Source organism: Aotus nancymaae, unplaced genomic scaffold (genome assembly GCF_030222135.1).
Source record: "Aotus nancymaae isolate 86718 unplaced genomic scaffold, 86718_ANA_hifiasm-v0.15.2.pri h1tg000040l, whole genome shotgun sequence".
Taxonomy (NCBI): Eukaryota; Metazoa; Chordata; class Mammalia; order Primates; family Aotidae; genus Aotus; species Aotus nancymaae.
This window is the reverse complement of record NW_026988454.1, coordinates 55,551,775-55,568,849: the sequence shown is the minus strand read 5'-3', so window position 1 is coordinate 55,568,849 and position 17,075 is coordinate 55,551,775. Positions and strand designations below refer to the sequence as shown.

The 17,075-nt window shown below is 39.9% G+C and overlaps 1 protein-coding gene across 3 annotated transcripts in view; it reads right to left on the bottom strand.

Moving 5' to 3' along the window:
- FYN (FYN proto-oncogene, Src family tyrosine kinase) overlaps nt 1-17,075 on the bottom strand; it is a 218,936-nt gene that overhangs the window by 154,589 nt on the left and 47,272 nt on the right. The window lies entirely within an intron of this gene.

Below are 17,075 nucleotides of genomic sequence, written 5' to 3'. Positions count from 1 at the left end.
AATGGGTAGTAGCAGGTTCTAGAGTTTGCAGGGTATGCATACAATATAAGGATTGGACCTGTAAATGTAAGTACTGTAAACACTGAACAATATGGGTCAAATGGTTTCTGTGCTTCTTATTCTAACTGAATCCAGTTTCACAAACAGACTTGTTTGAAGACAAAGGGCAGAATGTAGTTTTATATTTCACGGTCTCTCAAAGCATATCTGTACATTTTTGGGTGACTGCCCCACCCTTATCCCCTTCTCTGGGAATCTGTTCTGACCTTACTTGACCTTACATATGATGAGGGGAGGGGTGACCTTACATATGATGGAGCAGGGCTGAACAACTGATGCAAGGGAGGCTCATCCCTATGCTGGCTAGAAACCTACAAGTTGTATTTTGTTTAAAAAGATAAGTTAAACTAATTAGATTGTTCTGCCAGGACTTTGGAATTCGAAAATGGAGAAGGTATTGCTAAGGTTGCTAAATAGTCAGATTATATAGATTAGCTTTGGGCACTGCAGGGTCCATTGTGGCCCAAGGACAAGCAGGGGGAGCTGGTCTACAGATCTGGAAGAATGCAGTAGATGGACAGAAGACTCAAGAGTCTAGCTCTGGGTGTACAGACTTGTATGTGAAGAGTGGGCTTCATTCCTCATGGCTTTCTGGCTCCCAAGAGAGCTCCCTCATCATTCTTTCCTGTTTTTAGATTCTATGAGATCTGTTTTATAGCAACAAACTCTCTTTATATGAAGTATCTCTGATAGGTTTCTGTTGCAACACTAATGATTATAGCAAGAATGTCTATGGTAATATAAAGTAATATAACACTAAGCTAAAAAAAAAAAAGACTTACAGGCCTTTGGATGACAAACTCAACACTTGAAGGATGACAATTTGGAAGAATCACCAAGATGCTGTTATTTGCTAGGGTTACATATAAAATACTACACGTAGGGTTTTAAAAAATCACGTGCAAAAGGCCAGGATGGCGGCAAACCAGAGAAACCAAAGGAGTCAATATCTGATCAGTGTACTATGCCCTGGTTGGACCACATCCGGAGTACTTGTCTATTTCTCCACCAGTAAGACAGGGCTGATGAGCTTGTTCTGTCCATTTACAAATACTGTTGTGAGGCACAAATGAAGACATGTGTGTAGTATCCCTGAAAACAGCAATGCCCCTAAAAATACTGCATGTATTACTATCATGTGGTCAAGAAAACTCCTACACTAGCTCACCTGAATGGATTTTTTGTAAAAGTCTCTTTTAATTCCAACACTACAAAAAAAATTCTAGTTGAAATGCTTTTTTAAAAATTAATTTTAGGGAGTGGGGCTGATAAGCAGAAATGGCTGGACTAGGTATCAACAAAGTCTTTTGCCCACCACCCCAACAAACATTTTGGGTAGAAAACATTTCTCAATTGCTGCTCTTTAAATACAATGAGTAATTATTCACCTGGGGAGACTATTTAAGAAGGAAGAAAAACATGCACCTAATAATTCCTTAGTGAGTGGTAGAGGAAGTGGAGGCTGGTGTTTGGTCCATCTGATGCATGTGGTCTTACTGCCCAACAGCTGCGGGCTCTCCAGACATCACAGGGGTAGCCTTGAAACAGCAGCACAAAGGAAGAAACAAATGTACTGGCTCCAAGGGACCACGTCCTATGACCCTCTGCACCTCAGAACCCAGCTTAAAGTGTGGACAGTGCTCATACGGAACTGTTGGGAACTGAATTTGGCCCAAGGGTAGCCTTTTAAAGTGCCTTCAGCCGGGCACGGTGGCTCATGCCTGTAACCCCAGCACTTTGGGAGGTCAGGGCAGGTGGATCACCTGAAGTCAGGAGTTTGAGACCAGCCTGGCCAACACGGTGAAACCCCGTCTCTACTAAAACATACAAAAATTAGCTAGGCATGGTGACAGGCACCTGTAACCCCAGCTACTTGGGAGGCTGAGGCAGAAAAATCGCTTGAACCCGGAAGGCAGAGGTTGCAGTGAGCTGAGATGGTGCCATTGCACTCCAGCCTGGATGACAAAACAAGACTTTGTTTCAAAAAAAAAAGAGAGAGCCTTCTACATCCTTGAAGGTAGAAGGAAGTCAGATAGACACAGAGCTAAACTGACTTAAGTGAAAAACAGAGCAGCTGCTATCAGCTCGGTATCTAAGTGAATGAGGGCACTCAGAAGAACAGGGCTGTGACTGGCTGGGTAGGAGTGGGGAGGGTGACAGGGCCTCTGGGAGGAGGCAGGGCAGATGGTGATGCTTCAGGGGAGTGTAGCAGAAATGCCCGTGGCAAAACCCTGAGACTCTTTCATCTAAATGGATGTGTTAATGGCTCCCAGGGAGTGGGTATAAGAGGGCTTAGCACATATGCCTTCCTCTACTGTACTGGCTGTAAATAACCCATGTGCTTGTCTGTACCATCTGCTTGGTGTGCACTTTGTGGAACTGTGTGAAGAGAAAAAGTTTGGGGAGAAATGGCTAGAAATACTTTAGTCGTATACTTAGAAACAAAATATGCTTACACAGCTAAATTATCACACTTCCTTTATAGGGGGTAATTAAATCAGAAATGTTCCTTTTTTTTTAAGGGAGGGAGGCTGGACAGGAGGAGGCTATAAAGTTTCCCGAAGGTCAAAGAGCAGGTCACAGGCACAGAATGAGGCCAGAGACAAGTCTCCTACCACCAGTGTTAATCAATCTTGAGTTAGTCACACTTAACCAGTCTCAACTGCAAATTCTTCATCTATAAATTAGGGGTGTGTCACCCACCTTCCTCAGAGTAGTGTTTTGAGAATTAACTAATGTCTAAAGCATGAAGTTCTTTAGATAAAAGACATCATGAGCATATTAAATATTTTTATGGAGATAGTCATGCCCTCTATAAAGTGCCAAGTAGACATTATACACAATTGTTGCCCTCACGTACACATTGAAATTGCCTCACTCATCTTCCTGGTTCTTCAAAATTATATAAACAACATAATTAATTCATTCATTAAACAACTACTGAATGAGCATTTACTATGCTATTTACCTCTAATTTTAAACCTACAAGTGCACTTGTGTTGTAAAATCATGGACTTACTGTCTTGCAAGCAATTTCTAAAATACAGAGTTGGATTTGTTTTTAAAGTTAAATAATTGATATTTTCCCTCTTCTAGATCTGTGATTATCTGTAATTTAATGATTTTTGAAATAGTTCAAAGAGCTTCCCCACCCAACCCAGCTGAACTTTACCAAGGCCTAACTCACAGCAGTTTAAAAAAGATATTAAACTCACCACCAGAGAACCCAACAGCTTCAGGAAGACTCTACAAAACACAGCATGAGCAAATGACTCCAGCTAATGAAATGCAAACTTGAGAGAATAATCATACTGCACTAGCCTCATTTACAACTATATCTCATCTTGACAATATTCCCAGAAAGAATGTAGGTCAAATCCTGATAAATGAAATCCCAGTGTGTCTCAAGTACTTTTTATGGCCTTCAACTTTCATTTTATTGGAATTTGCTTGCAAGAAAGAGGTATCGAGTGCTGTGGTTAAAAGCTAGCATGAAGGACTACAACAGACTCCAGACCATAATGAGAAGTTGCAGACTTAAATCGGTTACTTTACCTCTCTAGGCCTCAGTTTTGCTGTCTACAAAATGGAGGTAACAATGACCCCTATTTCACAGGATTTCCGAAAAACAGCAGTGAAATATTAAAGGTCTTAGAAGTGCTGGATGAATGTTAGCTATTAACAGAGATCCTCACTATGTGGTAAGAGAAAGTGCATGGATGCCAGAGTGTCATCAAAGAGGTGTGACTTGAAACTTGCAAGTGGGTTGAGGATGGGTGGGGAGCCCTTGCTACCTCTAAGTTCCCATGGCTCTGATGCCCTTGCCAGGCAGAAGGCACAGAAGTATCAAGAAACCCGAGGGAGATGGATCTTCCCCCAGATCTGTCCCAGCAAGATATGAACTGAAGTACAGAATTCAGACCACCCTGGAACCAGCTCTAGCAAACCTTAATTTCTCACTGTGTCCCAACGCCAGTGTGCTTCACTGCTGTCTTGACTTATGTCCACTTGTAAAGAGAAAGTACATTTGCTCTGGAGGAGTTGAAAAGCTAAAGGGACGCCACACCAACAACTGACTTCAAACACTATTCGTAATCAACATTTTAGAAATAGGTCAAAATAGTAGGGAGAAAACAACACTTAACATTTGGGTAAATTTTCAGAATTGGCTTTGGTTTTATGAGTTGTTATAATTCTAAAGACAAAAGTGAGAAGGAAAACAATAAAGCCAAATGATAAAGCCATTTTCATTGATGAGGTCCCAGATTCTCACCCAAAACAAGACAAAGCAAAAACCTGAAGCCTAAAAAGATTTTTTCTCACTGCAAGCTTCTAGAATTTCCTAGGAGAAGAATAAAGAAATAATTAAAGTTTGGGCCGGGCACGGTGGGTCACACCTGTAATCCCAGCACTTTGGGAGGCCAAGGCGGGTGGATCACAAGGTCAGGAGTTCAGGACCAGCCTGGCCAACATGGTGACACACTGTCTCTACTAAAAATAGAAAAATTAGCTGGGCATGATGGCACATGCCTGTAGTCCCAGCTACTCAGAAGGCTAGGCAGGAGAATTTCTTGAACCTGGGAGGCAGGGGTTGCAGTGAGCCGAGATCACACCACTGCACTCCAGCCTGAATGACAGAGCGAGACTCCATCTCAAAAAAAAAAAAAAAAGCTGTGTATAACATTTACCTTGAGCCAAGCATGTGTGAGGCATTTTATATGTATCTGAATTAATTCTCACTAAATTTCAGCAAAGTAAATTAAAAAAAGAAAATATTATATAAACCTAAATTATGAATTTCACCCAGCGACAAACATAATAAATATAAAAAAAAAATATCTATTTGGTCTGAGCCTTCAAAACAACTCCATACTTGTTCTATAACAAAAAGTGGGAGATGGCAATAAAATAAAAATAATTCATTTTCCATTAAAATGAATTCACATGGAAGTTCTGTATATGGGGCAGAAATGCAAGCAAGGATTTGACTGTTGAACACATCTGCATGAATGCAAAGAACAGGTGAGTTCTCAACTTTCAAAAAAATTATAAAATGTAATTCCTGGATAATCTCAAATAGGCAAGGCAGGTAAGTTGGTGAATTCACAGTTCTGCATGTGTGTATGTACACAGGTGTGCTTTAAACAGATTTCTTAATAGGCTTCTTTGAAGAGCTAGTTTCCCTTAAAACAGATTTAATAAAGAAAAATTTAATTTTGGTAGTCTTCAATAACACAACCATCTCATGAAATGCAGCTCAATCACACCGGATGAGAGCCAGAGAGCTGAGAAAGATTCAGAGCAGACACCTGTTCAGGTAGTTCACATTCAGTCAGCCTAACAGTTAACACCTCCATCTTCTCCAGGAATAGAAGCAGCAGGAAATGGCTCCAGCTGCAGCCTCCGGCTGCCTGTAAACTGTTTAAACATCTCCTAAATAACAGAAAATGATCATATTATTTCTGATTGCATAACAAGCAGCAGATTTGAACAATGAATTAGGAAGAACTGAAATATTTATAGTTTTGTCTAAAATGTCTTTCAATTATACTTTTCATTCCAATAATAATTTTATTATAAATAGCAACACAAACAAAATTCCCCATTAAACCAGTATAAAAAAATAAATCTAGGTAACCACTCCCTCTCATTGTTAATAACTAAGTATATACATTTGCTGAGATTCAAAATGCTGTACGGTCTTAGTATGGTTCCTTTTTTATAAAATATATAACTAGAGGAAAAAAATACTAGAATAAAATACTCCAAAACCCAGAGACATTGGTCATCTTTGAGTAGTGGAACTTCAGGAAAGGAATTATATTCTGTTCTCTGAGTACTTCTTCTTTTTTCTTTTTAGAGACAGGGTCTCTCTCTGATGCCACCAGGTTGGACTGTGGTGGTGTGATTATAGCCCACTGCGGTATCAATCTGGGTTTCAAGCAATCCTCCTACCTCAGCCTTATAGCTGGGACTACAGGCTTGTGCCACCACGCTGACTAATTTTTGTAGTTTTTGTAGAGATGGGGTTTTGCCACGTTGCCCAGGTTGGTCTTGAACTCCTAAGCTCAAGCAATCTACCTGCCTCAGCCTCCCAAAGTGCTGGTGTAACTGGGTTTTTTCTTGAGTGCCAGTGAGGCACAGCTCCCCTGGGAGAATGCTGTAAGTTCTTGGCCTCCAACTTCATAAAGAATAAGCAGTGAGGCCACTGCAGGTGCACTGTATGCTCGTAAAAGTAAATATCGGACCCAAGAAGTGTTGCAGAAAGGTGATTTTATTTAGGTAGAGAAAAGAGAAGGAAAGGAGAAAAAGAGAAAGGCTTCCATGAAGAGTGTGAAGGGGATTCCAGAGGGGAAATCTCAGAGGTGAAAGGGAGCTCCCACCATGTGGGAGGGGATTCCAGAAAGCTGGAAATCCTGTGTGGGTGAAGGAGCAGAGGAATTTATCCTGGGAGAAATTCCCACCTTCCCAAGTTCCTCTGGCCAATGAAAGGAGTTCCTTTAAACTTCCGCTGGGGTGATTGACTCTTAGTTTCTTCCTGTGCCCACGAAATTAAAACACAAACCGTTAAATCTCCCGGATGGAGAGAGATGGGAAGGGGGCGTGGTGCTGGGAAATTATTGCCCATAAAACTATGCCTCCTTATGGAGCCAGAAAGAGAACACATTCCCTCACTGGGAAAACAAGTGTGAGCCACCGTGCCCAGCATATCTGTCTGTCTGGTTCAGCTACTGCTGAATTTCACTTGTGGCCGGAAAATAAACAGTATTTTTTTAAAATTTAAATCCTACACAGCTAGGTGACAAGCTAAATGGAGACCATATATTTTTAGGCATTTACCTTTAAGATTTCTTTTTTTTTTTTTTTTAGGTACTCCTTAAATGCCTCTTTGTTCTTTTATGTTCTCAAAAATATGGCATTTATTGAAAACAAAAGGAATTAAGTCATACAAATTTAAACATATTTAATTCAAAGGGTAAATGTTCCTTATAACATACTAACAACTAGAGTAAAAGCTCTGATAATAGTTACATGATGCTAAAACCAACTAGATTTAAGTCAGTAGTAATATTTATACGACATTCTTTCAGTGAGGATTCAGTTGCCTGAAATAGACAACCTGTCACTGATTCTAACCTGACCCTGAAGAAGAAAGTGAAAAAAGATCTTCCTTTTTAAGAGAAATAAAATTAAGACTCAAAGAAAATTGTACTCCATAGATCAAACAGAGGTCACAATTTCTTAGTAGTTAAAACTCCCATTCCAAGCACACTAAAAATCAAAGAAATGTAAGTTAAAATGCAGAGTATCATTCTTCACCTATCAAGTTTGCAAAGATGATAACCAATAAAAAGTATTACTGTGAGAATATGGAAAAACTAGCATCACCTGACACTTTCAGTAGAGAGTATTTAGGCAATAAATACGGATCAAACTTCAAAATGTGCAAACTCCTTGACCCCCCAATTCTCTTAAGAACTTATTCTAAGGAGAAAATAAAGTATTCAAAGACATGTTGCAGTATTGGTTGTTCAATGCAGTCTTGCTTCTAACAAAAAAAAAAAATCAGCAATGATCTAAATATCCACAGATAGAGGAGTTTGCTGCTGCATCCCCAGAATTTAGCATAGTGTCTACTACATGGTAAGACAGAGAATATTTTACTGAATGAATGTCACCATGAATAAATTAACAGGATATACACATACAATTGCATTTTATGCGGGCATTAAAATATTGATGTAAAATTATATTCAACAACATAGGAGTGATCAAAATAGATTATAGATTAGCTTATAAAGTACAATCCCAGTTACATAAAATCATATATTTCTACCTGTATACATGGGTGGGATTTGGATAATTTTTATCTTTTTCTTTATATTTGTCTATATTTTCATTTTAAAAAAAAAATAGCAATGACATATTTTCTATTTGGTTGGGGGAGTTCTATTCTTTAAATTTTTATCCCAACCACTCAAGCTATAGAAAATAATACTATTAAGTAACAGATAACTTTCACAGGATAAAATTTAAGACAATATCTTTCCTCTTCATTTCTCAAGTACTATTGTACCAAAAGTCCTTTTATCCTGCAAGTTACTCCTATAATGTGGCCAAAACTAAATGAATATAAGATGTATCCATTTTAAAGCAGTTGCAATAAATGCCCTGGTAGCTATCCCACTGAAAAAAGACTCTCCATGCATGCTATTTCACTGGTTTGATTGTCTATGTCCACAACCCTTCTGAACCCAGCCTTGTTAACTTTCTGGCAAACCCTCATGGCCCAAGGATGCTCTCCTGGACTCTGTGTGCATCCAAGTGCATTCACCATCAATGGACTCCATCTGTCAGCTCTGCACACAAAGACCTCAAGTTATTTGGCAAAGATACATTGCTTTTCTTAAATGCTGGATTGAGTTTAAAAGTGGACAGCTTGGGTTAATAACTAATGGTTTCTGGTATTATTGTTCTCAATCCAGGAGAAAATTTTTATATGTATCCCTAATAAACAAATGACAAAGTGTCTGTCTTTGGATTCCAACAAGAGCTGCGTGATTCCTCCATTGGGGCACTGTATGGTTACAACAGTGCCTGGCTGTGATTCTGGCCAGCCTCTGAAAGCAAGAGTCAGGGCCAACAAATGCTGCATCTATGCACATGTGCCCTGAAGAATCAGCTAACTGTGAGAATGGCAAAGAGCACACAGATGACCTGAAGACTGATAGCCCTCTTCCTTTGGATGCCATTTATTTGAATTCCAGAAATCTGCTGACAGTTATCTCATGCCACGCCAATGCAGGGGTTCACCATGTCAAGAATAAGCTATATATTTCGGTCTTGCAGTAAGTATTTCCCCCCAAATAATCCTGCACAGAAATGGCACGGTGAAGGGTTAAAAGAAACACAGATGGACCACTGGGAGAAAACCCACACATCTACCACTTCCCTTCGTGCAATTCCTGGGTGCAACATCAATCCAGGTGGGTGCTGAGCACAGCAGCAGCACACACCCAACACACAAAGCATTCTGAGTACTTCAGGCATGAGGGTGGCTGGGTTGATCTGATGAAGCTGATTATGGACTTAACGTTGTAAATACTCTTTATAAAAAAGGTATATTTGTATATGAAGACAACCCTATGGGCATGAGCTCTGAGTTATGTTTTCAGTGGTAATGATCACACATGTTAGATGTTGGTACCACTAATTTGCAAGATGCTTGGCCAACCTGGTGGACTGTGCTGTTCAATGCCCACAGCCCACCCCAGGGGCCCAGCTCCCTTCATGGTAACGAGTACCTAGTCTGCTGCCTTGCTGCTGCCACTGCTGACTAGCTTTCTCCGATGCTGCTGTCATGTGCCTCTACCCAAAGATGCCTGCCTTTGAGCCACAGCTATTTCCTGAGGGATGTAAAATTCAACAAACTGCATATAAACAACACAGAACATGATCTCATGCTGTCATGCTGCTGTTTCTCTAAATTGTAGCATCGTGGCAGCTCCCTGATTTACAAGCATTATTTGACCCTCACGTTTCTCTTTTGGTTACTTCTCCCCTTGAGTCCATCAGCTTCCTCCATTGCCTAACTATGTCTCTCTTGAACCATCCAGCTCTGCCTCATGCCACTCAGACTCTGGCTCTCAAGCTCACCAAACTGCAAAAAATGTTCTTGCAAAGTTCACCAGCAACCTCTTTTCACTGTTCTCATCCCCCAGGACCTGACATTTAACACTGTCAGCAGCTCTCCTCACTAGTCTTGGCTAGGTTCGATCATCTTTTCTCACCCAAACTACCTCTTTCCATTCCCTGTTTCAGTTGGATGCCCAGAAACTCAGAGAGAGTTGTGTCTCCTTCTCTTCTCTCCCCTTAATCCCCTACATCCAGGTCCAGCTTGCCATCAGCAATCCTGGAGATTCGGACTTCAAAAAGGCTTGTAATTTTCATTAAGATTTAGTGCAGATAAAATAAAACAACACTCCCAAAAGGAGTCTATAACGTATAGTACATCTACAAATACAAGGTATCAGTATAGGCATAATCATTTTATTCCTTTTCTGTTCCTTGTTGAAGTCACTCAAATTCTTATTCCAACATTTAAATCCTTCCATAATATGAACTCACTTTAAGTTTCCAACTAAATCTTGAATTGTTGTTTTATGACAGTCCCTGAAATAGAATATTCTTTCCTCTCTGAACTTATCTTTAAAACACAGTACTTGGACTGCCTTCCCTAAGACCATGACCCATATTAAATTGACTTTCAGCTACTCCATTAACCCCTTAGGCAGATTTTTAATTAGTTTTACAGACACAAGGACCATAGAGGTCTTTGTGTAGTTTCTATTTTCCTGTTTCTTCACTACCCAGTTTGTGTTTGTTTAAAAATGTTTCTCAAATTTGTGCAAGCAGGGATCATGGCTTGAAATGGACTGTTAGTGACCAACTGACTTCATCTCATTATTGATCATAAATTAGTCTCACCTCCCCCACTTTAAAAAATACCCAAATAAAATTTTAAAATATTATTCTCAAACACTCACCCTTGGTGTCTCATGCAGAGGGTCTGGTGATAAGAGAGTTATTAAGAATATTTAAAAGTCTTATTTCAACTCAAGAATGAGAAACTCATCCACCCCTGACAAAAACAGCTTAAGAATAAATTCCAAATACCCAAGTGTTATTTTCTTCACTGCACAAACCCGGGAACATTACAGGACCATGACACAAGCTTGGATGACATCCCATGGCTATCAGATGATAGATGTTTTTATTGGTTTCTCCTTAATCGGGGCTGTTAACAGCACATGATACTGAATGGGAACCCTTAGCAAGAAAGCTCAAATTGTATCTGACAAGGCTCACTTCATAAACCTCAACTATTTTCCTACTAAAGAGATGTTGTGTTAAGGCAATTCTCTTTATATAACCATTATGCATTTATATTCCCTTTAAAGATAAATGATACTTTTATGAAGAATGAATTGCATACAACATACTATCTTGGTGAGATGCCAAAATATGCACTCATTCAAAATACACAAAACAGAAAACAACTAGCCACCAATACTTCTCCTATCCAAAATAAATTGTGTGCAGAATTCTCTTTTGAATAGCATGGCAATCTTAATGAGAAAAGCAAAATTGATACATTACTATTAGGAAATGACCTAAGAGATTAACTATACCTTATAATAATTACACTAATATGTTTACTATAGAGCTCAAGATATTTACATTTGAATTTAAATTATAATATAATTTAGTATTCTCTGCATAATATAAATTGGGATGATCTCACTGAATGGGAAAAAAATGCCAACATTCATTCATTCATTCACTGAATTTACAGGTACGTATAGACAAGGGAACATGAAGACACTATTGTTACCAGCTTAGAGTCTTAGGAAAAACAGATGCACAATTATAAAAAAAAATGATATAAGTACTGGAATTATTCAAAATGCTATGCTGGGAAACACCAACGTTTAAGTAGCTGGCAGATCATAAAACAGGTAAGGTAGAGGATTTACGCGGACCAGGATCAGTAACAGTGGCTATAAAATGATCCTATTTATGTTAAACAACAACAAACAAGCCAGGTTACATGGAAAGGGTCAGGAAAAGACAACTCTTCAGGGTTTAACCATGATTAATTAGGTCTGAGAAGGAGAGTGGAAAGGAGGATACTTTTTTAAAAAAGACTTTACATACCTCTCTATTGTCTGAATTAAAAAAAAATAATCTGAATGTTCATGTAATACTTGATAAAGGGATACAGTAATTAAAAAAGTCAATAGAGGTTGAGGCTGCAAAGCGGACTGAGAGAGCTGAGTGAGAAGCAGAAGGAAATGCAAGAGAAAGTAGAGTCACAGAGGCCAGGGGAGGACAATGTTGAGAGGGAGTGCTGGTCAACCACACCATCATCAACTGTCAAAGAGGTAGAGGAGCACGGGGACCCAAGAAAGTGCTTGTCACACAAGAGAAAGCTCTAATTTGGCACATGGCTGCTACAGTGGAACAGCAGCAGTGGAAATACAACTGCAGTAGGGTGAAAATAAGGTGTAAGAGGATGAACAGCAGCAGGTACAGAGCACATGCCACAGAGCAGCTAATACACAAGCAAGGTGAGCTGGGAGCAAGTGACATTGTGCCCCTCTGTCTCTTTCACGTTACCAAATGGGTACAGAAAAATTCTTGTCAATTTTACAAAAATCTACAATGCATTTGCAGTGATCGCAGTGATTATGAATGGCAACCAGTAGTTGTGGCCACAGGCTACAGATGTGGGGACTCACAGGGAACCGAACAGAGGACCCAGAAACCACCTGCAGAGGTGGTCACTATGCAACTCCAGCCCCAACCATGACTGCTGAGAGGCCATGCTGGCCTTGTGCTGCCAGATCATCCTATTTTTAAAGAAAAGCCATAAATCTGCATTAAAAAAATGTGAAATATCCTGACTTTTAAATACTGGCTCAAATTTTTAGAAAGCACTGTACTAGACAACATATGTCTGTGGGCCACCTCAAGCGTTAAGGCTCTCTGTAAGTTTGGCATTGAGGAGAAAATGTCGAGTAAAAAATTTTATGCTTTCTCCCTCCTTTTATAAAAAATGGGAGCTTTTCACATGTTGCTGAGGGCCAAGACCTAAGGGATAAAAACCATCCCCTCTTATTTTTAAAATATCCAATATTTGAACTAAAAAAGACTCTGCCTTCCTTTAAGATTCTACACACTGGCATGCTCTGCTGGTAAACATTTTACCCAGGCTCTTTTATCATGCTAACATAACAGACCTCAGCTAACTGTTAAAACTGCTAAAATATGTGTCTGGGTGAGAAGCCCAAATTAACTGGTAATTTTGAAAAGGAAGCCACGAGGAAGGACAAAAATTTCTCACAGAATATATATAAACACTCAAGTACTCAAGTTTATCAAATTTCCTGAGGAAAGAACTTCCCATTTGTGGCTGACTTATATTATAACAACACACCCAACCATTTCACTCGAATGCTATTTTTAATCAGATCAGTATATATTATGCCTCAGAAACTGAAAGCAAGAAGTACATAAAGTCATCAGCTGTGGATATAGAACACTCAGAAGTCAAATAACATTCCAAACTGGGCAGATCGTTTAAAAAGCATAGCAGCTCTACAAAGGAAAAGTATCAACTGCTCTTCTGTGAGTGCATGGTCTTTAAAAAAATCTCCACTGCAAACTTTGGAAAGTTGAAAAACATCTTTTGCAAGATGTGAAGAATGCGCTTGGCAGTGACTCATTTGTGATAACATCATTGGGTGGGCCACTCCCGTAGAATCTATCTTAAGCTCATTTCACTCCACTCTGGCTTTCACAGTTTAAGGGGCAACTTGGATGATGGTAAATATTAGTACCTGCTTTCAAATGATTTTCCTCCTGATGTAACTAATACATTCTCAGGCATGTGGAAAAAGAACTCACGTAAAAGCTCTCTGCACACTAGACTTCCTTGACACCATCATGGATGAGAACAGAAATCTATATTGCATCTTGTTAACATCAGGTGTTATTGTTGTCCATGACTCTGTATTTTTGTCTATCTATAGTACATTTCTCTCTTTTGCCTTCTTTGTTTTCAGTTCACATACAGTTCTGCTCTAACTTATCTTTCTGCACTCACTCTGTCACATCTATTTTGCTTTACCTTCCCCTAGTCATTACTCTGAATTTCTCTTTGTATTTGCTTAGGTTTGGATTTAGCTATTTTTCCTTCTCTAGTCTCTTGTGCCTTCTTTCATTTTCAGACCCTTTCCCCTCCACCACTCACTATTCAAATGAACACTAGCTTTCAGCCAAGATGTTACCAGGTAGCCACAAAATGCAGTTTTGCACACTTTTATTCCTAAGGTTATCTGAATCAAGTTCACGAATTCATACACTGAACAAATACATTTGTCAAAAAGAACCTTTATTTATTCTGGTGATGAAGGAATGGTTTAAAGTTTTCAGTACTTCTGAAAACTTCTCTGAGCTCCCATCTCTGAGCATTGCAGGCATTGCCTCAGATGGCCAGGCCTAACGTGAGCACGCCGCTGGTTGTAAAACCTGCTAAAAGACTGACAGAGTCAGAAAGCCATTGCCTCTGATGCGTAGGAATGGTGGCCCACAGGCCTTGCTGGGATCTTTCTGGACTGCAGGCACGGAGGCCTGGACAGCTCTCCATGCTCCTGAACAAGGCAAAGATTCCACTGCACAAGTGTTTTTTGGTGGAGGCATCCTCTGTTCTAGGTAGCTACTGTACTTTCAAGATCTTTGCTGAAAATCAATTTAATTGCCTTAATATAAACACTAGACAGTGAGTTTTATTAATCTGGCAACTGAAATAACATAGAGCCTCTGGATTTATATTCTACAGAGGGTAGAACGTAGGAGAAAGAGCACAGTGTTGATAACTATACGCACCTGGGCTCAAATAGTAGCATTTTCTCTATCACATGATACCAGGCAAGTTATTAAACTTCTCTGACTTTGGTTTTCTCATCAGTAGAATGAAGATCTCAATACCTGCCACACAAGATTTCTGTGAGGATTAAATTACATAAGGTAAGATAGAAGAATGCCTAGTGTAGGAAGGAGACACACAGTCATGCAAGGTAATAGAAGTTAGTTACACATGTTCCCAGACTTACTCCTCCCAGTTGCTCATGTGAACTCTGGCTTTGCCCTCCTGGTTCTTCCCTTTGCCCTGATCTGTTTAGGGAAGTTTTGTGATGCTGAATCAGAGGAAAGGTGGGAGAGCACATGGGTCACAGTTAGGAAAGGTTTGGGGGCTCGTTTGTAAGGACTGTAAAGTGTGAGCAAAGCTAGGGGGAGAAAGAGGGACATAAAGAAGTATTGCTGTAATTCTATATCCCTCTATGGTATTGAGAAAGGCAAGTCAAGATCTGCTATTCTGAAATTATTGTCACTAGATTGTATTTCTTTGATATTCTGACACTGGGTTAGGTAGGTCTGGATACAGAAGAGTTACAGCAAGTATTCTATCGTTTTATTACTATTTAAGTATACAAACGTGGGGGTAGAAGCGGTAGACAAGCAAGAGGGAAGGGGAAGGGAAAACAACTGAGCTGCCAATCTCATTGAGAAAGGAATGTAGGGAGGTGCAAGGAGGCCAGAGGGCTGCCAGGTCACATGACCCAACCCTGATTCACTGGAATCTCAGTGAGTTGCTAGCATTTCGGTGTTTCAGTTTTTTTTCCTTATGGAGAGCTATAGCCTTATAGCACATTAGTTGGCCTTTTAGGACCTGGTGTGGAGGTATGCTAGCATCTGAGTCTCCCAACTCTGGCTTCTACTGTTCCTTAAGAAGTAAGAGAGAGAGAGAGAGAGAGAGAGAGTGTGTGTGTGTGTGTGTGTGTGTGTATTTATGTACACACACACATTCTGGAGCTACCCCTGCACACACCATTAAATCATTTAAAAAGAAAGCCTTCAAAAGGACAATCTGTGTAATCCTTCTTACATTCAAACAAGAATATGCCTAAATCCAAAAACACAAATAGATTGTTTCCTAAAAAATCTCCAAAGAAGTTTACAACCCCCCACTCCTTGAATGACGTACTTGATTTTCTAGTAACTCTTATAATGGAAAAGTTCCTCTTTGTTACATTTTAAAAATTCCACTTCTGCCTGCATTCCCAATTCTCCTTACCACATTATTTCGTTTTTGCATAGGACATATCCCCTTCTAACAATCACAGCATGTACTTATCTGTTAATATTTACTGCTTACTGTCTCATCTCTTTTCTCCCAACTAGAATAAGTGACCTTGTTCACCAATTTAGTACCTAAAACAGCTCATACCAGGGACTCAATGAACATTTGTAATCAGAAGTTGACTTTTTGTTTTGTTTAACATCTTGGTAAAATCACAAACCTACAGCACTGGAAGGAACCTTAGAAAGGAACCTTTAGAGATGAGAAAATTGAGGCCCTATGAGGGGACGCTCCTTGTTTGAGATTTTGCACAGAATTTCCTGAGCCCTTATCAGAGCTCTTTCCAGCTCATCTCAGTGCCTCCACGCAGAACTGCGGTCCTGGAGACATGGAGAGCCTGGGCCAGAGACAGCCAGTGAGAGAGGCTGAATCTGACCTCATTTAGAGCAAGAGAGTCAGAGAGAAGAAGCTATAATATTTATTTACAGAAAAATAAAGTCTCATAATAATAATGGTCTACGCATCAGTAGCAGCTTTCATCTAAGGATCTCAGAGAGCTTATGAAATTCTCATCCCACAATGTGAGGTATCATTATCTGCTCTCGGTCAAGTAAGTTAAGAAGCTGAGTGTTCTATGGTCTTATTGCAGGCTGGTTCAAAGCCTCTTTTGGGCTCTATGTCCTCTCCATAGTTTTTCTCATCCTTAATACCAAAAATAGCTTAATAAAGCTGCAACAGCTACAGGAACCTCACCAGTTAATTTTCTTCTAGACGTCCCTAAAACCATTCTGGCTCATGCCCATTTTCAAGCCAGTGTGTAGAGGAATCACACTGGCCATTTGAGGTGTTCAATCATGTCATGCTCCCTTTTGGGTCACCAGCGGCTCGGGCTTCCTGAGATGGTCCTGGAGAAAAGCTGACCACAGTGACACTGGAGGTACACAACAGCTTTTTGGGGGTAAAAAGAATTTTTTTTCTTTCCTCAGTTTACTGCTCGTGCCCCTACATACCCTTTCCATCAACTTGGTTGAAAGTTTTACCCACCCACACAATTATAATGTTCACAATTATTCCTCAACTATTTAAGAACCACATTAAGGACCAATTAGATTGAGTCAACACAACAAGCCCTGCAGAGGAGCCCACTTAGATTTTGACTAAGGGCACTCTTTCTTCTTGGAGGAGATGGGGGAAATGGTGGATTCTGAAATCTGACGCTTCTTATCATAAAGCTTTCTGAGGTCCCTAACTGCACGGAGGCAGGCAGGCTTGCCCTCCTTACTCTCTTCGCCAGTAAAGATGCTGTCCA